The sequence below is a fragment of the Ptychodera flava genome, chromosome 1, assembly GCF_041260155.1.
Source record: "Ptychodera flava strain L36383 chromosome 1, AS_Pfla_20210202, whole genome shotgun sequence".
Lineage (NCBI taxonomy): Eukaryota > Metazoa > Hemichordata > Enteropneusta > Ptychoderidae > Ptychodera > Ptychodera flava.
The window spans coordinates 48,887,978-48,914,028 of NC_091928.1; the positions used below are offsets into that span (position 1 = coordinate 48,887,978).

The following is a 26,051-nucleotide window of genomic DNA, read 5'->3' on the forward strand; positions in this document are numbered from 1 at the left end:
TCATTCTCATATATCAGAATTCAAAACTCCCTGGTAACTGTTGCACTCTGGCCTGATCTTGTGTAAGTTCCACTGTCAATCGAGGGTCTTACGACCTAAACTCTCTTTCAACGACTTCAGAGTAGGTGCTACCTTTGTTACTGCCGGTATCCAGTGACAGTGACACTACCCGTTAGGCATTAGCAGGGCAGTAGCTGTATTAACTTTGTATTTTGACAATATTTTTGCTCAGTTTATACAACTGCGTTCTTCTTCTAATCCCAAGAGCATGTTGACTTGTCCAGTATTCACCTTGCTAACACGGCCTATGTATGTGTACCGTACCTTTGTATTATTAATAAAGAACTTTCAGTCTGGACTCTAATTTAATTATCACCAATATTTATATATACAGGCTTTGTAGAAAAACTTAATATTGTGCTTTTCAGCATGCTAGACGCTAGGAAACTGTATATGACACAATTCATCGAAATATTCAAAAATTATCAACAGTTGCAACTTGTGCCCCATTAGGCCTACCAGGCCAACTTGTTGCTTTTACGAAAATTAATGGCAGTCATACATTTTTAGATTTGTTCGAGGTGAAAGTCATAAATTTCTACAAAATGGTTCTAGATTTTGTTCATTCAATACTAACATAACAACTACTGAATGGCATCAAAATGCAGGGAACCAAAATATTTTCAGGTGCCCCGATAGGCAGAGCACACCTTTTAAGTCCCCCCCCCCTCGACTACCCCCAGAATTTTCGAATCGCCCCTGAATTCCTCCAATCCCCCCTTTTTTACGTAGCCTTAGGTATTAAATCCCTTGGATTTAATTCGTCCACGTTTGGAACAACGCTTCTGTGTTAATGTTTATTTAATGCATACCTGCATGTCTTTTCAATCTCTGTTTAACTCATTTCCTGATATTCTGTGATTTTTGCATTGCCTGTATGTAAAATTAATGAACCACTCAAGACGATATGAGTAGCATGAGATCCTACATAAATTTACCACTCAAGACAACCTACGTTATGACTAAATATCTCTCACAGAAAAGAAAGCGTGTCACTGTTTTTATTAAGGTATCGCGGTACGATGGCATATGTTGAATCCTTGTAACCGCTTATACGACTTTGAAAACGCTGTTGTGTTAGTTTATGAACAAGGCCTTTTGATGTAGCTTTGAGCAATCGCCATGCTTTCGCTATGCTGCAACTTGTCCGTTCAGAGTCCTTTTGTTTCGGAACATGACTGTATGAAAGTAACAGAATGTAACAATGCCATGAATTGTCGATTACTTGATATTTCCCATGTGCTTGGCCAACAGGAAGCAGTCAGACGACAATGGGGCATGACAAGAACACCGTGTTACAAATTCAGAAACGCGGGAAAGTAAAATGAAAACATTGATGAAGAGACTGAGACAAAAATGCAGATTGACTGACAGACAGACAGACAGAGCGACAAAGACGTATACAGCGGAGGGCGTAAACTTCGACTGTTATGAAGACGTATAGCGCGCTTACTCTGTAATATATAACGATGACTACTGTAAATGAGCCAAAAATGCAACTTGCTCTTTCTTATCCTCCGTGTAGTAAAGAAGTGTCCGATCTCGAATTGCACGAACAGAAGAAAAAGCGGATAGTCTTTTGAAGCGATGTCATCCTCTTTTTATAAGGTAAAGACGTGCGGCTGGAAGACGTGCCGTGGGCATCCGGTGTCAACGTCAGTTTATATTACGGAACCGGGAATAACTGGGAATTCTCAAGAGATACTTGTGCAGTATCTGCGTGAAGGGGCAGCATGGTTGGTGCATCCTGTTTACGGGCAAGGCTGTGCTAATGGATCCAGACGGGCGTATTCCCGCGAGTTGGATCGAATGCGCGCTATGCCTTTGATGGCAGTAGCCGTTAAAACCCTTTCCTTTTTATCAAAATCAAAGTTCGATCTTCTAACTTGCTTTTCATTTCATCGTTAAAAAAGGGAGTTGAAACCAAAACTACGCGCTCGCTAAACTTACAATCCAGACGAACAAAAGATAACCAAAGATGCCAGATGGTGCAAGTTATCCAATCGCAGGATAACATAAAAGGAACGGCCATTGTGAAGAATCGAGGTGGCGGGTTAAAAAAGATCAAATTCATCATTATCATATACAGTCCAACCCTGAATGAAATCGGTGTCTCTCAATTTAAGAAAAGAACCGTAGAGTTCATCCCCTAGACAAATTTCCCCCTCTCAAATTGATGTCATATAGATATATAACACTTTTATATCAAGATATCCTCACTTTAACAGCAATACAGATACATTATTAGACAAATGCCAGTGTTTCAGCTTCCGTGTCTGTATGTTTTTTTAGTTTTGAATTAGCGCTGGAAAGTGTTTGCCCTCCTTTTGACACAGTTAGCAATTAAGTCGGACACACTGGAAATGGTTTAAACCCAACTTGATAGCTTTGCTTATGTGAGTAGGCTAAATTTGCTCTAAATCTCTACTTTCAAGTGATCTTTTAACCCAAATGACATGCATTGATTGCCCCTAACATTTTACATAGACAGCTTTACACCCCCTTGGCTGTGTTCACTTTCAAGGATTTTGTTCGAACTCATTTTTTACCACCACTTATATAGTGGTTCAAGATTGTACTACCGATTTTGTCAGTGATCTTATGTTTCTTTGTGTGTTTGTTTTTACTGTTATTGGACCTGGTAATTTATTTGCCTTGAATGATAATGATTGCTGGAATCGATTTGATGTCATGGTTTTTACGTTTGATAAAATTGTCTATCAGTGCTGGAACTTTAGATTGTATGTCAGTAGGCCTACTTGGGATAGCAATCACAGAAGAAAAGTACACAATCTTCAGAATAGCAAGTGTTAGGTGTTGGTACTAGATAGGTGGGCTAATCAGTACGTAAGTAAATTAAGCATAAAAGGCGTGTATGCACACGTGCGTTGTTAGAAGGTTAATTAGGTATATGGTTTTAATGTCTAGTGTGTGCCTGTTTTCGTAGTTTAGATGATAGGACACGAGTTGTTGCATGGGAATGGATTGATTAAGAGTTGATGGGTGAACGTGAGGCTTGTTTATATGTATGAAATGAAAATAATGTAGCTCAGAGGGCAAGTAGTCGGTTGGCGATTTGCTTAGTTGTTCAACTTGTGCAGGTACCCCGAAGAAACTAGACAATAAGATATGTATAGGAAACGTCTTTTGGTGGGTAGGCTTCTCATAGGGGAGTGTACATGCTGTATGAACGATTCTATCCCCGACATTAATCTGTCTGAATATCAGAGACAATAATCATTTGTACTCAACGCATGACGATTTGCACAATTTTCGGCAAATTCCTTGGAGTACTTCATCTTAATGACAAGATAAGCAAGACCGTAACGCCTTACAGTAACATGTAAAGGACTTAAAATCCTGATCAAGATATTTTGATATCCATGACTATGGACTTAACTTTGCGTCTGATGTTAAGAACATTTGATTAGTCGGCGAACAAGGCGAGTAATTTTCGGGTGTATCTTTGAAACCGTAAAGCAAGGTTCTTCCAATTCCACTGTGACCGTGATTTTCTACGAATTTAAGTACATCAGGTCAGATGTTGTGTAGGAATTATACCCTCGATTTCACTTACTCTGACTTCCTTCATGTGTCAACGACCACCTAGATAAAAATATCAAAGTTACGTTGCCATCTTGACATGAATAGCTTTTAATGAAAGATGCGCAGTGATCTCTTGCGCTCTAGACGAAGTAAGATGTCGCCTGATTAGATGTCACAGAAAAGCCTAGAGCTTTGAATAAATTAAGGTGGAATGCGCCTAGGGGATACATGTATCAAGACTTTCAAACTTTTGCAGTACATAATGTTGGTCAACCACTTTTGGTGACCATAGAATAAATAGTTTTTTCAAACTTTTGCAATACATTCTGGCCAACCTCTTGTTGGGGGCGTGGTTTGTGTAAAATAATTAACCCAAGGACGGTGGCCATTTGGAAATTCAAGTGTAAAAGTTTAAGCAACAATTGTTATTCTAATTCCGAGGCTCGTACTGCCTTAATCCTTGGAAATCTCCAAAATAGAATGACTTTGTTCATGTATTCACTATGACAGAACGTTGTCTATGGTCTCTTGATTTCTAATTACACTTAAAACTACTCATCTGTGTGCTTGTGTTGTTTTGTTTGTACAATGTAGTTTTCTGTTCTGTTCTCAACTTTGTAAATATAAAGTGTTCGCTTTGAAGCACAGCCTTTAATGTCCTTTTTTTTATGTATACTATTAATAATAATAATAGTCTTTATTTCAAGAACATGCTCATAAAATATCCACTGGACTAAAACTACAAAACAGAACAAAAAGGTGCAAATGTACATGGTAAAATAAAAATTCAACAAACGTCTTAAAACCAGTCATCGATAACTCTTCTACAAAAGTCACTTTTTTTCTAAATACATCAAAATTATCAGAATATTGTCACTTTAATATTGAATTTAAATCCTTCGCTTGTTAACAACAATTATGCAGTAACCCCGTCGTAGGTGGGTATGCACGAGGTTTTTAATTTGTGCAACATGTACATGTAGCAGACGAGTGCTATTATAAGAGATTTGTACCCAAATGAATGTATTTCAGCCCGTCTTGAAGGTTATTCATCTAATATATAAAATTGACGTATTTATTTCTTATACTTAATAGTTAGTTTCTCTTTAGTTGTAGCATATGTAAGGAGACAACATAATTCAGCGCCAAAAAAAGAGCACCATTATTTCAACGAGAAGGATAGGCGGCAAGCCGTAGTTAGTGAAGGCAGTGAAAGTGTGGCAGACTACAACACTGGCAGAGGCAAAAGCAAAACTATATTATGTGTATTGTCAGTCACCTATATGCGTCGTTCTAGTTGGATTGGAGCTCTAGCCGTCCGAAGTAAAGAAACTGTTTTACCATTGCTAAAATTGGTTACTCAACAGAATTGCGGTAGCAGATAACTTCTACGTTAGAACAATTTAAATGATTAAATATATGGAAATTATCTGAATATTAATGTAAACGTTTCGAATGTTGCTCTTGACTTTAGTACTGAAGCATTAAAGAATCAGAGTTGTCACGTTTTGTTGTCAGCGTTGCTTCCACTACCACAGCCAAGACTGTTTGTGTGCTATGTATCCTTAGACTATACTCAGTCCCCGTAAAGAGGCCAGCTAAAGTTAAGACCATATTTTTCATATGATAGAAATAAACGCACTGCAGACTAGGCTTATGCGACGGTAACGCTCAGCAAATCGCTAAACATTTTGACAGGTAACCGACGTATGATCGATGTTGTGGGGAGAGAAAATCCGATAGGTGTGTAACATGTCTCCAGCATGTCCAAAATTCAACTAAACAGTGACATACGGAGAGTCAAGTTTGAGTTCTTCATTCATCAAGACAAAGACGACAAACTTCCAAGTTTTTACTATTTGCTAAGGTATTAACAACTGACAGATATGATATAAAGGTGATAATTCGCCAAATGCGCCCATTGTTGATACAGCATACATATGGAAAATCAACAAAGAATTTTTCTACGCCGATTTGCATAGTGTTTTTAAACGAACTCCCCACAAGACTAGCGAATCTATGGATAATTATTAATTATATGTTATTCAAATTTTACGAACAATTGTACAGGTAATGTGAAAGCGTAAAGGGATTACAGCATGGTACCTCCATGCTTAAAGGGACAAAGACGGCCATTTCATGAATTTTGTTTGAGAAAAGATAACACTTATATTGCTTGACATGTTGAAAGATGCTCGATGAATGGGTGACCATGCATATATTCGACCATGGTTTTAGACACAATACATGAAACCATTGCGAAAGTGAATTGATAGTCGTGACCATTAATTAATTTTCGCGATGGTTTCCTTCAATTTATCTAGAACCTGGGTCGAATATATGCATGGTCACCCATTCATGCAGTATCTTTCAACATGTCAAACAATAAGTAGTATCTTACATCAAACAAAATTCATGAACCAGATATGAACCGAATATGCTCACGTGTTTTACAACAGGTTCATCAATAGTAGTGCGCTTCACAGAACAACAAGATATATGTTATCACTAATTGAAGCAGGTTTTTTTCAACATCGCACAGTACTCTCAGAGTTTAATCACTAATTACAAAACTTTATTTAATATGCAAATGAGCTGTTAATTAACTTGACACTCCTCAATGCTTCATGGGACAACTAGATATCCATCAGATCCACATTTCTAGCACGTTTTATTTAATTTAGTGCTGTAATTTTAGAGTAATGTCACTAATTACAAAGTTCATTAAATATGCAAATTAACTCTTAATTAACTTGACACTGTTCAATGATTCATAGCACAATTAAATATTTATCAAATCAATTTCTGTAGCATGTTTCACAAAATTTGGTGCCGTAATTTCAGAGTTATATACCAAATTACAAAATTTATTAATTATGCAAATGAACCCTTAATTAACTTTACAAAATGCTTTGCAACGCAGTTAGATATCTGTCAGATCTGTATATGCAGCAGTTTTCATGACGTTTGATGCAGTTATTTCGGAGTTATATGACTAATTATAAAACTTCATGAAATATGCAAATGAGCTAATTATTAACTTGACAATGCTCAATGCTTCTAAGTACAATTGGATATTTATCATATAAACATCTGTAGCAAGTTTCATCAAATTTAACGCTGTAATTTTAGAGTAATATCACTAATTACAAAGTTCATTAAATATGCAAATGAACCCCTAATTAATTTTACACTACTAAATGCTTTACACTACAATTAGATATCGGTCAGATCCGTATCTGCAGCAGATTTCATCACATTTGGTGAAGTTATATCGGAGTTATATCACTAATTACAAAACTTCTTAAAATATGCAAATGAGCTATTTTTAACTTGACTCTGCCAAACGCTTCTAAGTATAATTAGATATATGTCAGATCAATATTTGTTGCAAGTATCATCAAGTTTCGTGCAGGAATTTCAGAATTTTCTCACTAATAACAAAAGTTTATTAAATATGCAAATGAGAAGATAATTGACATGACACTCACAGTATCATCATAATGTTCTGAGATTGTCATCTGTGAAAAGTTTCATGAAATTTGGTGCAGTATTTCTTGATATATGTCTACACTGTCATTACCGTCTCCATAGGTAAACCATTGTACGGATAAAAACAATATTGCATAACTGGTATTCAATAATCTATATACAACATGAATAGTACAAGAAATCTGAATACCGGTTTGGGTCCAGACCGGATCGACAAAACTACCCCTGATGGGCCATTGAGGGCGAATGGTTCGTCAGCCAGACTGTGCCCACAGATTATATTTAAAGATGTCCTTAAAGGAAATTTTGAATGTGACTGCTCTGTGTCGCCATGTCACACAAGGAATTGTAAAACATGTGCAATTTTAATAACTGACACTATAATGCAGAGCAACTTATCCAAAAAGACGTACCACACTAAGGCTTTTGAAGACCTTTCTTGCCAAACCAAAAACGTCATTTATGGCATTGACTGTACTTTGTGTGGGTTGATATATGTCGGAGAGACTGGAGAAAAACTATCCAAGAGGATGTGTGGCCATAGGTCAGGTATAAATAATAACTTGCCGACGTGCCTATACACTCATTTTAACGGTCCTCGACATTCAATACTAAACATGAAAGTCAGAATATTGGAAAAAATCTATCATCCTTCCAATAGTTCTAAACTTAGCAGGAGCTACCGCAAGCAACGTGAACACTATTGGATCACTGAACTTGGCACAGCTATGCCGTATGGATGTAACGATAACATTCTTGGGGTGGGTAATTTATCCAGCCCTAGGGGGAGTCGTGTAAATGTGATGGGTTTTATTAACTCTCACACTAGAAGACGACGAAGCCATGGGCATAGACATGGTAATACCAGCAGTCCTCCCAAGTTCAGTGATCTATTGTCTATACTTAATCAGCCATTAGGAGTTCACAAAATAAGAACTACTTTGTTTGCTTGCTCCTTGCAGAAATTGAGATCTTTACTGTCAAGAGTTCAAACGATGAATATCAACCAAAACAGCCCTGATTATCGTTTAGTTCAAATTATAATCGATATCAGCAATTACCGGCTGTTTAAGCCAGTAAGGACAGAACTCTTGAACAGTGACAAGCGTTTATTTTTTCATGTACAATTTGCAAACAAAGGGATTGACCACATAAACATCAGCAATATATTGCATGATAACAAAGTTGTGGAAAAATACCTCCATATTTTAAATTTCAAGAACCACCTATAGTTTCCTACTCATACACAAAAACATTGGTAGGAAACTTTTTAACTATAACAATGTCTTGAAAAATGTCAACTTTCCTTCAAACAACAGCAAAACTTACAATTGCTTGAAATCCCCCTTTGGCTATAAACCACTTGGTTACATAATAACTGGTGACCTGTCCATTATTACCAACAGCAAACTGCGGCAACTCTTTCAATATGGCCCAAAATATCGGGAGCCACAAAATATTAATTGGAAATTTAATTTCAAAATTATCATGGATGCCGCCGAAAAATATGCGAGACAGTGGGCTGCAGTTGAGGAAGTTGATGTGGAATGCCTCTCTGACTGGCTGAGCAAAGTCAGAGATAAATTAAAATCGCGTATTTCACATCTCCGTTCTCCCATTAAAGGAGTAAATTCTTCCTCAGTATTAGATGACCCGTCTGTCAAAGCATGCCTTGATGCTTTACACAACGAATATGTTGTAGTTCCTGCAGACAAAGCTTCAAACAACATTATCTTTGTCTGTAGGAATTATTATATCCAGTGTATAATAGATGAATTAAATCTTCATTCAGATAAGAGTAATACAACCTATACTCTTTCCTCCCTTTCTGATGAAGATATTTTTTCAAACCATTCATCTATGCTCAGTGAATTTGGCATTCCTTTGAAAGAGAAGGACAAAACACTGCCTATGTTGCATTGGATACCTAAACTGCACAAGAACCCTTACAAACATCGGATTATTGCAGGATCAAGCAAATGCACTACTAAACATCTGTCACAATTATTGACTGTAATTTTAACAACCATCAAAAATGGTCTTTTTCGATATTTTGACAAAGTGCATGAAACGAGTGGGTTGAATCAAATGTGGATATTAAAAAATTCCAAGGAATTGTTGCTTGATTTAAGAGTCAAGAAAAACAAGTACAGGTCAATCCGAACATTTGACTTTTCCACACTATACACCACAATTCCCCACGATAAACTTAAAACAAGGCTCTCATCTCTTGTTAAACAAGCCTTCCTGCATAAAAATGGCAGTAGAATGTACCAATACATTATCACCAGACATGGGTCGGGTTATTTTAGTAACAACATGGATGCCCAGCACAAATACACAGATGAAGAAATTATTAACATGCTTAATTTCTTAATCGACAACATATTTGTTAAGTTTGGTGGTATGACCTTTCAACAATCTATCGGCATACCAATGGGTACAAATTGTGCACCACTTCTTGCTGACTTATATCTCTATTCATATGAATCAGAGTTCCTACAATCTCTCTACAAAGCAGGGTCTAAAAAACTTGCAAGGCGTTTTAACAACACGCACAGATATATTGATGATCTGATTAGTCTAAACAATCCAGACATATCAAATTACTTACATCATATTTACCCTGATGAGTTGGAAATCAAAGAAACAACTGAGAGTAGGAACTCAGCTTCATATCTTGATCTGTTCCTGCAAGTGGGTACTAATGGGCTACACACCAAGCTGTATGACAAAAGGGATGATTTTGATTTTGAAATCATAAATTATCCCCACTTATCAAGTAATATTCCATCTGCACCTGCTTACGGTGTGTATGCGTCTCAACTTCCCAGATATTGTAGGGCTTGTGATTCCTACGCGGATTTTCAAATGAGACACAGCTTATTAGTATTAAAACTAGTGAGACAGGGATATACATCCAAAAGACTCGTGAGGACTTTCAAAAAGTTATACGGTCCATATGATGACATTGTGGCCAAATATGACACCTCGGTCACTCAAATGATTAGCGACAGCATTCCCGGCTTTGACTTATAACAGTGATTCATATACTGTATCACTTCATACAATATTAGACAATTTTGGGACAATCCTGACGGGTGTAGCATGCTAGCAGGGTACGCTTACCCATTCCGGACATCTGGTACCACCACTAACTATCAGTGGTTCAGGATGGTCCTACTTAAATTTGTAAATCTCAAATGTCCCATGGACCTGGTAATGTATTACCTTGAATGAAAATGATTATTGGACCAGTTTAATGTCATATTCATTAATATGCAAGCCACACTATCCAAAATATAATCAGTTCTTGCAAGTAGCATATGGTACCTGTGTACCAAATCTGACTTGAATCCGTTCAGGCGTTTTTGAGTTATCGTGTAAACAGACAGACAGACAGACAGACAGACACACACACACACACACACACACACACGGACAGACAGACAGACATCGCTATGACATTAGCCCACGTGTTTACACACGTGAGCTAAAAATGGCTGACTTTGTCCCTTAAAACAGTGGTAATTAGTCCCTGGACATTTGGCACCTACCATTTACCCCCTGCTATTTCCCACCGGACACTCACCACTCGAACACATACCACACAAGACGTTTACCATCGGGACAATAATTTGAAAGGAAGTCTGGTTTATTATCTTTATTTGCAAACAGTTTCAACTTTGTTTAGACATAGCATAGACACTGTCGATGATTCAAAAAGCCTTATGGAGTGTATTTTATATGTTGGCGATGAAGGAATTAGTAAATATCTTATGAAACATCTAACACACATTCTACCCGTAAAACATGAAACTGAAGATGCGTGTAACTGTCGATACAACCCGGTTTTGACTAAAAAGAACAAAATGGAAAAAGAGACAAATATCATTAGTTGCCTAGTGTTATGATCAAGGTTAGGTTTAGGGTAAGGCAATAAAATGATTCGTTTAGAGACATTATTTCAGTCTGTTAACACCGTATAGTTGTTATTTTAATGTCATTTATAGCATTCATTTATTATTTAATGCATGGTTAGACATATAGTGTCATGATCAAAGTTAACATTTTAAGTGGCAGTCGCAGACATCTTCGCATGGCGTAGTGGTTAGAGTGAGGGGATTTAGTACAGGCGTCCCGGGTTCGATTCCCTAATAGGCATACGATGAAAGTTAGAACGTATAATAAGGCTTGTAAGGCACAGTAAAGGGTTAACCATGGGGCGTTCAGTAGGAGGCAGTACACGAAAAGATGCACTTGCAGTATTCGGGAACATTATTTTATTCATCATTTCCCATTTGACATCATTTTCGATACAGCAATATTGTCGTTGTAAATAGTATTAGGGGTAAATATCCGGGTGATAAATGTCTTTTGGGTAAATGTCTCGGTGGTAAGTGGTTGGTGGTAATTAGCCGGGGGAAATGTCTGGTGGTGATTGTCCAGAGGGCATTTGTCTGGGTGGTAACTGTCCTAGAACCTCCAGGTAGCATATGACAGATCAACAAATAAGAACGATTTGTGCTTCTTCGATTTGCATAGTGTTTTAACCCCCCCCCCCTCCCCCTCAAGATAAGACTAGCAAGTTTACCCTCTAAAATTGCGGTAAAAGTTTCTTCTGTTTGGCCACTCCTCTTGATTGAATAAAGTAATTTAAGGTAGTATGCGCCTCGAAAGTGAAAGACTTAAACCTTTGCTCAAACTTTCCTCCAGGAATCTTGCAAATATTCTCTTTCAAAATCAAGAATAAAAATCGGGGGTCACCATGCAAATTTTAGTACTAGAGAAACAAATAACCCAAGATTTACCGATATTTGAAATTCAAAATGGCCGCCATCCCTGTGTTAACTCTATAGAGAAAAATAAAATTTAAAAATTTCGAAAAACTAAGCCGGTGAAAATTTTTCCTTAACCAAGAGTTTTAAAATGAATCCCCACATGTGGTATATCAGAAGAGAATTGTAAAAGTTTGAGAGTCCAAATGTCTGTCCCCGAGGTGCGATCTACCTTAATAGGGAAAGAGTCGAGTCTGTTTTTTGCCCTTTTTAGGCGAAGAGGCAGTCAAAGGGATCCACGACAGCATTCACATATGCTGAAACATAGTCATGTGTTTGAAAGAACTTGAAAGACAGTATTACGATGCTCTCTAGATATAGTCTACCTATTAGGAAAATTTTACTTTTTGCCTTACGAAATTGGAAGTTACTGTGGGTGCAATAATCATTACACATTATTGAGTGAACACAGTCGACTTTGGTGAAGTTGGTGAAGTGTATTCCTAAATTGTATTTGTTATTATATAAATTAGCCCATAGAGTTGGACAGACACGGATAGAATACTACTGATTACTATTATTTAAATGTTTTAGATTTTGCAAACAAATTTACAGGGGATTTGAAAGCATAAAGCGACTTACAGTAACATTATCATCATTTTTAGTCGCTAGGCCTCAAACTTTGTACCGAAGAAGTCAAAAGCCGCACGATTGTATGACCGATGGTGTAACTGATAGAATTGTGCTGATTGTGGAAGAGAAGCGTGAGCAAAACATTTCGCACAAACCCTGTTGGTGGACGACGCTGGTCATTCACGTGATACCGAGGGTACCTGGTGTTTGCTCTCCAATAAACACCCTGTATTTTTGTAAACAACCAAATGTGTTATAAGTTCTGCACAAGAGGAGGGATGACTCCCACGATGAATTTATATTGAAAACAAGACTTGACTGATTAGGAGTGAAAGGTTGTTTTTCTCGCCGTAGGTACATAGCTCACACAGGCCTGAGAAACATCTTGAGATCAAAAGACCTTATTGTCTTTTGACATTTTAGCATGAACTCGTTCAGAAATTTTAAATTTTTCATATTTTAGTTATTCTCATTCGTATGTCTGTGACTTCGGGCATATGCTTTGTGCACCTTATATGCCTGCCTAAATTCCGTTCCCTTACAAAAAAGTACCGTTCCTCGAAAGTGATGAGCGAGGTGATAAGCTACTTTCCAAAGTATGTGTTGGGAACGAGGTGGAACTTATTTCTGTTATTGGCAGTCCAAAGGGAAGCCAGCTGCGCAAATTTTTCTCTTATATATTCCTTGGTGGGCACGCTTCGGATGTGTGCGCGTTGTATGACGGGTGCCTTACATCACTAAACATGTCAGTCATCACGAGGTGTGAACAGCATAGTCATCGTCAAGTGTCGTCAAGACCACCTTTCGTTACGTTGGTTCAGGGTATCCATGACACAATTTCGCTGCAGGAGATTCAGTACGTTGATCTATAGACAGTAGCAGCGAGACTTCTACTGTCTAAGGTTTAGCAAATCATTCTCACCTTTGATTATAATCCTGCAAAACGCCGTTTCTTTCAGTCATACGGAAGAGTAAGCAGGATTTAAAGCTGCACTTGTTGTGCAGGTCTAGATTGGTATGACTGCTTTCGAAACTGAGAAAGAGCTTTGCATTTAAATACGAGTATTTTTCTTGGGCAGGGTATCGTTGTTATAATTTTACTGATGTTTTGATTCCCACGCATATGAAAAAATGTTCCTATTCCGACGTTTACTGCTGCTTTCTTATGCAAGCCCTGTGATTTGAATTAACTGCTGATGATGGAATTTTCACAACGATGTCCAAGTACTTGTGACGACATTGGCGCCAGTGATGTGCTAGTACTCTGTCAATAAAGACAAGTCACTGAAAGGGGTTTTACAGTCTCTCATTGGGAGATTGCCAGCGATGGGTCATCGAGATACATAGATAGAGTATTGGCTCTCTGTCTTCAAAGATAACACCCCTATATTCCTTATATCTAGAAGTTACATGTCGTAAGATTAGACCAGCGGTCGGAATATTGTCGAAATTTTGATGTTCATACAATACATAAAAGATGTGGTTTCAATCATATAACACATATGAGTTACAGATAAAAGAATCAAGCAAATCATAGAAATCAATACAGTGTTACAATTTATACGTCATAATTTATATTCATAACTGTCACTTTCAACCATTGGTTGAAATTGTTATGTCCATGCATGAAGATTTACATGACAAGCAAACTTGTAAAACACAGTCAGTTACTTAAATTAAGTTGCTCTTAAAACAAAAGCTGTCTTTCTGGATAGCGCCCGTCTTTTATGCAAATAAACTTTTGATAGAGATCCTGCTGTTTTAGGGTCAACAACAACCACTCGATAAGTAAATCCTCAGCCTAGTGAAAAATATGGAGAAACAACACCGAATTCGAAAGGAATGAGGTACCTCTTGAACATTCACAACCAAGGAACTTTATAAAAGAAAATAAATTCATGTACAACGACTTATACAATCATGCAAAAATTTGGAAATTACTCAAAACAAGGATATTTGACGACTTCAGTATGTACTCATTTAGCGCACGCGCATTAATGATGGTCAATGAGGTGCTATTTTCTACCGTACAATCATGTATTCCTGTTTTAACACTGAGTATTGCTAAAAAGCCTTCCTTTCAAACTAAAAAAGAATTGGACTTTTTGTTTTATTTTGCTTCAAATTTGTCATCGTCGTCGTCATTCATATCCAATATTCTTGCATAAAGTCTTTAAACCGGCTGGTGTTTTGATTAATTATATCGGCGTGATTGTGAGAACATCTGTGTAAAATATTGAGGAAAAGGTACATTGAAGAATGAGTTTTCTCCGTAAGAGGCAACATGTGTTACGTTTCCTTGTGTTGGATCACGTGAACAAATTGAAGACGAATTCAGTGACTCAGAGATCAAGAAATTCTTCTCAGTCTGATACAAAATCAATATGAAAGGAATAATACTTTTAAAAGGAAAGTCGAAATTTTCGTGTTTTTCACATAAAATATTCCATGAACCTAGAAAGCTACCTTATGCGGCCATCTTCAACATACCATTCAGTCTAATCTAAGTATCCAAATTTCGTAACTAATGCTGCTCAGAGAACTTAAAAATCCAAAAAGCTGGCTTGTCATTAGAAATTGTTAAACTTTTTCCATGAAGAAGTATTGAAGGCAAATACACTAAATGGGAAAGAAGACATTTCCTCCAGTAATGAGAATTAAAATCAATTTTTATTACCAATTTTTCCATCAGACGTCTATTAAGTATTCTCCGATCAACTGGATAACTGCTTATCACGTGCTCAAAACAATGTTCATTATTCATCAAAACATGTTATCCTGTTTTGACATCCATTAAAATAACTCTATTACATTCCTGACGACCCACATACATCTAATAAATCTTGCCCGACAACACTCAACAATACTTTCATTAAGCTAGTATGCAACTCGGGGGCCGATATTTGGCTTCTCAAACTTTTCCAATTCTTTTCTTAGCAACCACTTGTTGGGCTCATTTTGAAGCCCTTGGAGTAAGAAAAATTTTCACCGTCTTGGTATTCCGAAAATCGAACATTTTATTTTTCTCCACAAGGATAGCGGCCATATTGAATTCAAGTATCGCTAAATCATAGATCCTTTGTTTCTCTCATTCCAAAATTTGCATGGTGACCCCCCCCCCCCGATCTTTATTCTTGATTTTGAAAAAGAATGGTTGAAAGAGTCCTGAAGGAAAGTTTGAGCAAAAGTTTAAGTCTTTCACTTTCGAATTGCATACTATCGTAATATAATAAAGTTGTTTACGTTCAAAACGTTCACAAGAATTCCTCCGGTACAGTGCTGTGCAGAAGAAATGTTTAAACCTCATTTACCTTAGCCATATGATTGTAATGAGAGATAGTTTACATGTATACTCGCATAATCAGCAAGAAGTACATATTTCGTTTGTCAGATGATGACAAATCTACGCTGTGAAACAAACGATGTGTGTTGGTTTCAAAGTGTCATCAACAAAACATATATTATGTTTAGAATTTCTTCACTACAGCAGTCTACAATAAAACATCAAGCACGTTATAGCGTGCGGACAATACATTATGTAGTCGCCGTCACAGTAACATTGTCATGAACTATGGCAAAAATACCTCTGTACCTCTGAGAGTTAAAGATATAGAGTCAAGAACATTTAACGGAATTAACTGGTCTAGTTGTTACATTTTATGAGTCAAGCAGACCTATACTAGGATACTTGAAACATTGCAGCTAGTCGTCTGACTTCGAGCGCTTGCCGCAGCTGGCTTGAGCCACACAACAGTGTCCTATCCGAAGCGGAGCTTCAGTTGCTCTGAGCATATGCTTGTATAGACCAAGCGAGTGTAATGCTTTTGCCATGTATGTGCTCTCGTGCTTCCTGTCGACTACTTTATCGCTTTAAACCACTCCAGGTCATGTGACCTATTGTTCTGCCATCCATTTATTCCTGAAAACATGACTGACACCTATTGTTCTTATGCAAAATAAGTAATCAGTCATACTTTTATTCATATGTAAATAAGTAATCACCACACTTTAATGAAAGAAAATCATTATCATATCAATAAAAGTGTAGTGATTACTTATTTAAATATGAAAAAAAGTATGACTGATTACTAATTTGCAAGAGAACAATAGTTCAAGTCGAGATATCTAAAGCATTCACACACATTCAATAACAAAACGAATACAATTTGTTCAACTGATATGCATACACATTTTATAATTCATTTTTAACTTTCTTTTGACCATGCTCAATGTAAGCAACATGATTTGTTGATGAAGACTGTCCATCTTTAGATTCGGCGTCTTCTTGGGTTGGACCAATCTTGTATGTTTTGTACATTGTTTGTCGTAACTTGAGAAACTGGTTTACTTACAGATTCCTCTGATTTAACACTAGTAGATGGAGGTGGTAGTAATATATTCGAGACATGCTTTTGTTGTGCAGTAGACATACATTTGAGGCGCGTAAATCGTCATCTGATCTGTGACATGTTTGTTCTTTGATAATCTGCTCATCGAATATCCCTGATGGCACAGAGATGTTGCCGCATTCACCTGAAATTATCAAACACAAAACATATGTCACAAATAGCATGGAAATAAGTACAGCCTTTTTGTAACGTTTGTGGAATAGTCGAAAGAAATTCTGTGATACTGCCGCACACACAACAAATTGTTATGGTCAATAAATTTAATTCTATAACTTTACAGAATTCGTTTTGTGTATAAATATTTTAGTAAAAGAATAAATTACCTTGCCAGAATATCCAGTGTGCTGGCAGTCTGGCCAAGCCATCTTGCACATTTGCTTTGTGTAAAGACGTATATTTTCTGGCAGGAGAACTTGATTACCCCTTTGCAAGGGTCATCGACAGTACAATCCCGTCCGGTGCTATCATCGCCAAGTACTTTTTTATAAGTTGAAGTACACATCGTGGATTTTATGCGCTCCGTAGTAGCGGCTGCTCTTATAGGGCAGTTTGCCCGTGTAAAATCCACTTTGGTTGTTTTTACATGGCCGTCCATGGAACTCTAGGAAGTCTCTTGGGTCATCAGATCAGACAAGTTGACAAGGTCCATCTTTACCAGTCGAAAACACGAAAATGGTATTGAAAGCCTGATGCATCCACGAGACAATCACATGCATCTAGAGATTGAATTTCTTCTCGCTAGCCAATAGCCAACAAGATAGAGTAAGGAAAGCCATTTTATTTAACCAATCAGACTAAAACAGTTTCCTTCTACACAGGTGCATTATACCACTCTGTAGCCCTTATTCAAATGCAGATTTGCAGTTGACCAGAGCCCTTGTCCTACTTGTCTGGGATAGGTCATTCTCCCAAACTCGCATGCCAGGTGCATAATGACCTCTGTGAACCTTTCGACGAACAATGGGTCACCATTCCATTGAGGGTATTCAAATCAAAAGTAGACAATTTATTGACAGTAATTTCCAAATTTTAGAGAAGATTGGCCTGTTTTTCGTGGTATAAGTCGTTAATCGCACCTCGTAGGTGAGCTGTTACAGTTGTAATCACCACACTTATGGTCAGGAACTTGTAAACATCACTCGGCCTTCGGCTCGTGATGTTTACAAGTTCCTGACCATAAGTGTGGTGATTACAACTGTAACAGCACACCTACTCGTGCAATTAACTATACAAATGATTGACAATTGACACATGTCTTATGGATATCACTACAAAAGTACCTCAGAAGTTAAAGAGCAAAATCGTTTGATTAAAGTCCATTTTTGCGAAGAGGAGCAATAGTGGCGGATGAAAGCGATAAATATGTAATTCCCTCACATACATACATACATACATACATACATACATACATACATACATACATACATACATACATACATACATACATACATACATACATGTACGTTTTACTTTTCATTCCATATCACTTTATTATCTAAAGTATTTGGAATTATCGGAGAAGTTTGTGGAGGTATTTGTTTTGCATGAATTCTAGTTATTCTCATTTAGAAAAGTGGAGGATACCCTGCTGCAACATTCGCTGCAAAAATTGCACGAAACTTTGCACAGAGAAACTTGTTTCCAAACTCTGTCTTGCGTTTTCTCGTGTCAGCTATCTGTCAGCTTAACCTCGTTGGCTACCGTACCTGTTTCATTGATATGTATAACACTTATTAACTCAGGCAACTGTAGTACCAAAGTTCAAGACATTTCCAACATCTTCTTGTTTAAACCTTTGCCATTAGAGCTGACCAAGGAGTAGCATTTCCTGGCAAAAGTCGTCACATTTTAGGAACTGACGTCACGTTGTGTAGAACAAAATCCCCGGGCGTGGGAAGTTGTGCGAACGCGATGGTTACCATACGTCCATCGGAGACGTGGCCAGATTGCGGAGAGGCATATCATTAATTAGTGCACATTCTTGTGTAAAAACGCACGTGGGAGTATATATTAGGCGGTAAGACACGTTTCCTTCTTACTCCTGTGAGGTCTTGATGAAGTGTGCATAGCTTAGGTTTCTTGTCAGACATACTTCCCGTGAACTTTTTGACCATGTTTGCAAGCTCTGAGTAATAGATACAAATGGATGTAACTCCATATGCACTCCACCATAGACAGTCGACTGTCTGTGACTCCACTCATTGTCGGACAATTGTTGAATAAGTGTTAACCGGTGAAAATAAACTACTATGTTTGTTCACAGCTTATTTCAAGTATAAGCAAATCATGTTAGGTTTAACCTCGCCTTAGATCTTTGTATTCGAACTGTTGTATGTCCGTCGTTTTGGCTTCACTGGCAGGAGTTTTGTCCCCATTTTATGAAGATAAAGAACATTTATTCTGCTCCGGTGGTCTATTCAATTATGAAGGTTTAATGAACCGCTCTGATGCATTTACATTAGCCATTGATTAAATTCGAATGAGGGCAATATATTTTGTTAACAAACCAGTTGCGATTGTTTTAGCCCGAAAAATAAAAAAAATGTACCATACATAGGTGCTTTGAGTCGGTGATAAATGCTAACTTTTCATGATTTTTTTCGCTGTTTTTGTCTTTAATGCCAGCCATAACTTCTTGTTTTACTCTCAAAAGTACCTTGATATACTCAGTGTTCAGCATGTCAACTCAGCCTGTACATGTGTAAACTGCGTTGTTCTTGTTGACAAGTGAATTCAGATCCAAGACAAGAATTCAAATGTAAACAATAACAATGCATTTTACATGTACAGACATTATGTTGACAAGCTAAATAATGGGTATTACATCTTCGTCTTGGGATTAGACTAAGATCTTGCCACTGACATACGAAATTTAAAAAAAATGAAATTATCATCAAAAGTTAGCATTACTGGCTCTTTAAATTCAAGTATTATTTACAGAGTTTACGAATTCCTTGAAATATATACAATTTGTTTGAATATTACTGTAATTTCTCCAACTGCAGAGATGATGGAAGCACAAATTAGATTATGTTAGGTTACACTCAATGTGATATGATATTTTATATCATATTTGTAAATTGATGGACAAAAATAGCGATGTAAAAGGTCGAGAAGTGAAAATAACCGTGCTATAACAGGGATATTGCACAGATGGAACAAGCGCGAGCTAACAGCTGGGGAAAAAATTCTCTTTTGACGTTACGCGCCAGAATTTCATTATATACGCGCGAGAATTTCAGTATATATTTAAGCAATAAAGCACACCCAGCGATGGTATACCATGAGATTTTGACCAGTTCACGACATATATGCACGAGCGATAGCGAGTGCATATATGAAGTGAAATGGTCAAAATCGAGTGGTATACCGTCGCTTGGTGTGATTTATCGCTTTTATATCATAACAGTATATTGAAATTCTGGCGTGGAACGTCATAAAAGGACTTTTCCTCAAGCTGAGAGCTAGTGCGCATGCCAGCCGTGGTATATCACCAATATACCACGGTTCGTTTCGCGTCTCGACCAATCAGATCGCTGTATTTGCACCATCAAAATACTGGTATGATATAATATGATATAAAAGCAATAAACCCTCTCAGCGACGGGAATACCACGCGTTTCAATTTGAGCGATTCATTCGATATATGCACTCGCTATTGCTCGTGCATATACATGTATGGAGTGAACTGGTCAAAATCTCATGGTATACCCGTATCTGGGACGGTTTATTACTTAAATGTGCGCTTGTTAATATTCTAACGCAAGGTACGGTAATGATGAATTCCTGTCATACAGAAATTATTGCACGAGTAAGAGATCGCTACAAGGATTTGAGCTTGTCTGCCCATTTGCCATTTCGTTGTATCAGCATTATCTTCGTGTGCAGAAGTTGGTCACATTCAGGGAATAAACTAGGAAAAATCACACTTCATGCAGAGTTAAAGCATATTGTGTTTTGAAACATGTACATGTGCTATGATGTACTGTGACATTAAACAACACGGGCTATAAATTGTCACACGTAGAAAGACAGTATCGAAGTATATTGCCTGTAGAGCTAGTACCTTAAATTTGCTGCTCGATTGGTCAATAGCTTGTTAGATAGATAAGTTGGCTATTGTGTCTTTAGCCCCAGATCGTTTCGCACCAAACCGACTTTTAATCAACTCCCTGTGATTTCATTCCGTACCTCTACTTCTCGTTTGGATCGCAAAATTATTCTAATTGATTTAGACCAACAGGAAGTGACTTAATTAGTATTGTAAGAAATCGTTAAATTTGCGTGTTCATCGTCAGCAATTAGACATGTCATAATCATATATAATATTTGTGCAAACCTGGAAACAGGACATTGAACTGTAGCATGCTAATTTGATCCTATATGGCTGATAGATAACCATTTTGACTGTTTTTTTATTATGTATAGCCATATACTTCAGAGCAAACTGAATGTTGGTTGAAAATTGACACTACTATAATTTATGAATAAGATTTTTCACTATTCAATTAACACTGGCTACCTTTGATGAACACAAGGCCCTTGTATACACGTGAACGGACCGTCCGAACCTTCGTCATATTCGTATACGTACATTACACAAAAAGCGCCAGTCATTGTATTTTAATCACACATATGTTCAAACATGTTCTACTAACGATAGCCTTTGTGTAACTTCTCCATATATGGAGCTACAGTCAACAAAAACAACAATCACTTCAAGGTAGTTCGCGCCTTCATGGTGAAATAAAAAACTTGGTACAGTTTTCGTAAGGTAAATTTAAACCATCTCCTTTTGAAATCAAGAAAAAAATCATCTTGCAAATTTTGGCTCAAGAGAAACAAATTAAGGCCTGGTACTTATAATTACCAACGATGAAATTCTAAATGGTCGCCTGCCTGTGTTAACTCTACTGGGAAATATAAAAGTTTCTCTTTTCGCAAAAAAATAGGCGTTAACTTTATTTTATTTCAATAACTTAAAATTGAGCCTCTCTAATGGTAATCCAAAAACGGTATTGTATAAGTTTGAGAGAGCGAATTCAATGACCCAAACGCATTCTACCTTAAAGTTTGGTCTATGTAAGATTACGGAACACCATCGTGTTCGTCACCTTCCGTTGTTTCAAGATGCTACCCGGAATGCTCATTTTATCAATACATGAGTATGTTAAGGTAATATGCACCTCGAAAGTGAAAGACTTAAACTTTTGCTCAAACTTTCCTCAGTGAAACTTTCAACCATTCTCTTACCAAAGCAAGAATAAAAATCAGGGGTCACCGTGCAAACTTTGGTACTAGAGAGACAAATAACTTGTAATTTCTCGACATTTGAAATCCAAAATGGCCGCCATCCCTGTGTTAACTCTATGAGAAATAATAAAATTTTCGAGTTTCGAAAAACTAAGACGGTGAAAACTTTTCTTTCGCCAAGAGCTTCAAAATGAGCCCCCACAAGTGGTAGGTCAGAAGAAAATTGATAAAATTTGAAGGCCTGAATTTCTGTCCCCGAGGTGCATTCTACCTTAAGACCTTATGATCATATATCCCTTTGACAATTTCTTCTTACAGGTTTACGTCATATCAGCTATATCCTGCTATCTGCGCAGACTCTGTCATCGACGATGTTTTCTTTGATACAGATAACCTTTCAAGTGCCTTGCAAGTGCGCATGTGTGAAGTGAACTTGTCAAAACCAAACGACACTTGTACTGAAATTATAACTTGAAAATTTTAAAATGGTTTACAGGCACTGCAGGCCCTGTAATATGAATCATTTCAATTCACTGACTTTTGCACAGCGGACATGTGTGTAACTGCGCTCGCGCCACAGTGCGTGTAAGATGCTTCGTTTTGAGGGCATCACAAATTATCAAAATTTGAATTATAAACGCATGTACACTTTTACTGCTATTATTGAATTTATTTTATTTATCTGTTTGAGTAGAAAAATGCGTAGCTCCCTTCTCAATGCCCTCCTTTCCAATTTCATCCATTCGAAGCAATTTAATTCATGTTCTCGGTAACTGATACAGGTTCCAACTGTCACGGAGGTACGGAATATAGTGAATACAGCGCCGTTATTTTCGCAGCTCAACCAATCTGATCGCGGTATTATCGCCATCAAAGTGTTAGTATAACAGGATATCGTTAGTCCGCTATACTGTGTTTTGTTCACCTCTGCCACACAGTGATTACGCCCTTCAACCAATAAGGTTAACAATGCCTGATAGATGCTACATGAAGTTACAGAGCGAAGTGAGTCAAAAAACGATGAAGTGATTAATAGATAAAAATTGATGATCATACACTTCCGTTAAACCGAACTAATAGCCCCATGATTTAGATAGGGACTTTGACGATGGCCTTGTCTGTTTAGAACACACTTGAAGTGATTTTATATTCGCCTTGCTTTATTCTTTAAACATGTCAATCTAGAGATAAGTCTCGTCTATGAATTTCGCCAAGATAAACGCAAAAGTGATCGTGAACCATTATTGATGTTGTATTAACAGAGTCTGTGTTTATTATCACTATTGGTGTCAATAGTGTCGCCCAAGAATTTGCACCAACTGCTTATGCTAACATTATTGTATGATGTGCGCATGGCATACACCTCCTTTGAGATCGGAATTGAAGATGTAGAAAATTAATTATGCATGGATTTTTTCACAGTCGTCCTGACAACTGCGTCACGTATTCGCGCTTTCCATAATTTGAGCGGCATAACTTGAACGGGTCGTGGGTTTTGAAAACATGCCAAATTAAGGTTTGCCGTTACCTTGGTTACTCTGTCTTTTATGTACTACACATAACTTTATAGGCGGTTTAGTCTCATAACGCTGTCTAGTTGAACCATTTCGTATGTCATGTGCAGTAATAAAGAATAACACTGCCCACCAAATGTCTTCGACACCTATACATCAATTATATATGCATTTAGACTTTTCTACCAAACTGTTAATCCACATTATAGTGTTAAGTCTTGCATCAGTCATATGCCTTGTTAAATCTCTCAACATCGTGAGTGTCTCTTTCGCTGAGATAATCTATTTCTGTGGAACGAAATTCCGTGTATCTCCGTACAAACCGATAAGAAAACTCGTGACTCGAAAACGTTCAGAATCGCTGTCGAATGCACCGGATATCGCTCCATTTTAACACATTCGTCTAACTTGCGGACGAATTTCTGTCAAATTTGTTCCAATTATGTTACGATATTTCAGAGAGACCACAGAATCTCCTTGTCTGTGGAGAGACAAACAGAGACAGACAGACAGAGAGCCATGATTTTGTTATCATACGCATTCTGGCTAAAAGTATACGTCTACCCTTGTTGGAAAACACACACCGTCACCAGGATCAAGCAATAATGTACCCCTCCCTGCTTATTATGGACGAAAACAAACTTCGCACGACATAATGTACGAGGCGAAGCCGAGTAAATTATGGAGTGCAAAGTTTACTCGAGTCCATTATGGGCCAGGAGTGTATGTGGTTATGGCAATGCCGGTGAATTTGTAGATCTAAAATATGTCTGAAGGCTCAATGCTTGATATTCGGGTACAATTAATCTTCACTGATATTGAAAAAAAACTGAAATATAATATACTGTATATCACGTTTTGTCATAAATAACAATCACTGAATACGTCCCCAAATGGCATCTGCTAATGTTAAAGCTGATCTCGTACAGCATGCAGTGATGTGCATCGATTTTTGACCCGTACATTTTTGCAATGCTGCGGATACCTTGATAAAGTATACATACTGCGATTAACGCGTGAAATTGTTACAAAAAATGCGCGTGGCGTATTTTTCTATTCAGTGCTCCACTCAGTGCAATGACCCCCAAATCCCTATCCCTGTTTCGACTGCAAATATTTTCGTGAGTGACACTGCAAGTTAAGGCATAGTTTGTCCAACTATGATCTTCCCCACGCCGAGGAAGAGGCGTGTGCAAAAGGATAATTTTGATTGGCTGATTCGTAGAGGGCGTTAAGTGATTCTACCGTGAATGTGGATACGTCAAAATCTTCGGGGGCTTTAATGAATGCAGCGGTGATGACGCCGTAGTTTTGGACGGGTATATAACTGCTGCTTGTATGAACCCTCGCTAGTATTATTTTTCCCCATTCCTTGTCAAGCGCTCACCGAGGTCTTTCAAGAGATCGTGCTGGCCAGAAGCGTTGCAAACCCGAAGCTCGAAGACTTAGAAGGCTTGCTAGTGTAGTATTGCAGAAAACTAAAAAACGGTAAGACACTCTTTTTGCGACTTTATTTTTTTCTGAAAACTGCCTCTCTTGCAATATATATTGCCTTTCCAAATGAACTTAGCAAGCCAAGCAGATGATTTGTCCAGTTTATCTCTATTCTTGGTCTATTCACAAATATAGACAAATGTGAAAGCATTGATACCACTGAATACTCTGTATACCATCGCCGAAAAAATCAGTGCATCAAAGTTACCGAATCCCCTTCAGGAAGTCTTAGCTTCGATCGCCACATGAGACCAGGGGTAGAGCGGATCTTTCCTTAATGCTACAATCGGTATCCAATTCCCCCTTGATGATTTCCCCTTTTGTAGGCAATTCTGAAAATTACTACCATTCACAGGGAAAAATGTGGATGTCTACAAGCCCTGCTTTATTTGCGTCCATTATTTGGGTAGCTGGTTCATTACTTCGCTATTGAGGTTAGCAAATTTACTTAACAAAAGGAAGCAGATGCCGGCTTGTTGAGAGCCGACTCTTCGGTTTTCAAGCCCAAGTAGTCGGAACGCTAGGCCACGCGGGCAGAGAAAGCTGACTTCCTCTCAACCACCTGACAATCCAATCGGATTCGTGCACGATCGCTGAAAAGCTTCGGCTGTATTCTTCATGAAAAATGCATTCGGCCTCTGTCCTGCACGACGCTGCAAAAGTATGATATCTCAACAAATGAGTCAAAGCTGGCTTTATCTCTTGGGGATGCGGCAAGCTGTATTGATTTTGATTTCCTCAGGAAGGTAACACACAGGCCTATCTCCATGATTTTGCTATTGGAGTCAAGCAGTACCTTACTTTCAAACTTTTGAGTTGAAAGCCTTTTCTTTATTTTCTTTTTGAAGTGAATGAGGTAAAATCTTGATTCC

General features: G+C 37.7%; 1 protein-coding gene across 2 annotated transcripts in view; it reads left to right on the top strand.

The window, feature by feature from the left end:
• Positions 1–24,981: 24,981 nt before the first annotated feature.
• Positions 24,982–26,051, top strand: part of LOC139140099 (uncharacterized) — a 39,958-nt gene continuing 38,888 nt past the window's right edge. The window contains exon 1 of one of the 2 annotated variants that reach the window (XM_070709139.1): positions 24,982–25,173. The gene's annotated coding sequence lies outside the window, so the exon portion shown is untranslated. The remainder of the gene's footprint in view (positions 25,174–26,051) is intronic. The other variant, XM_070709122.1, reaches the window with a different exon arrangement.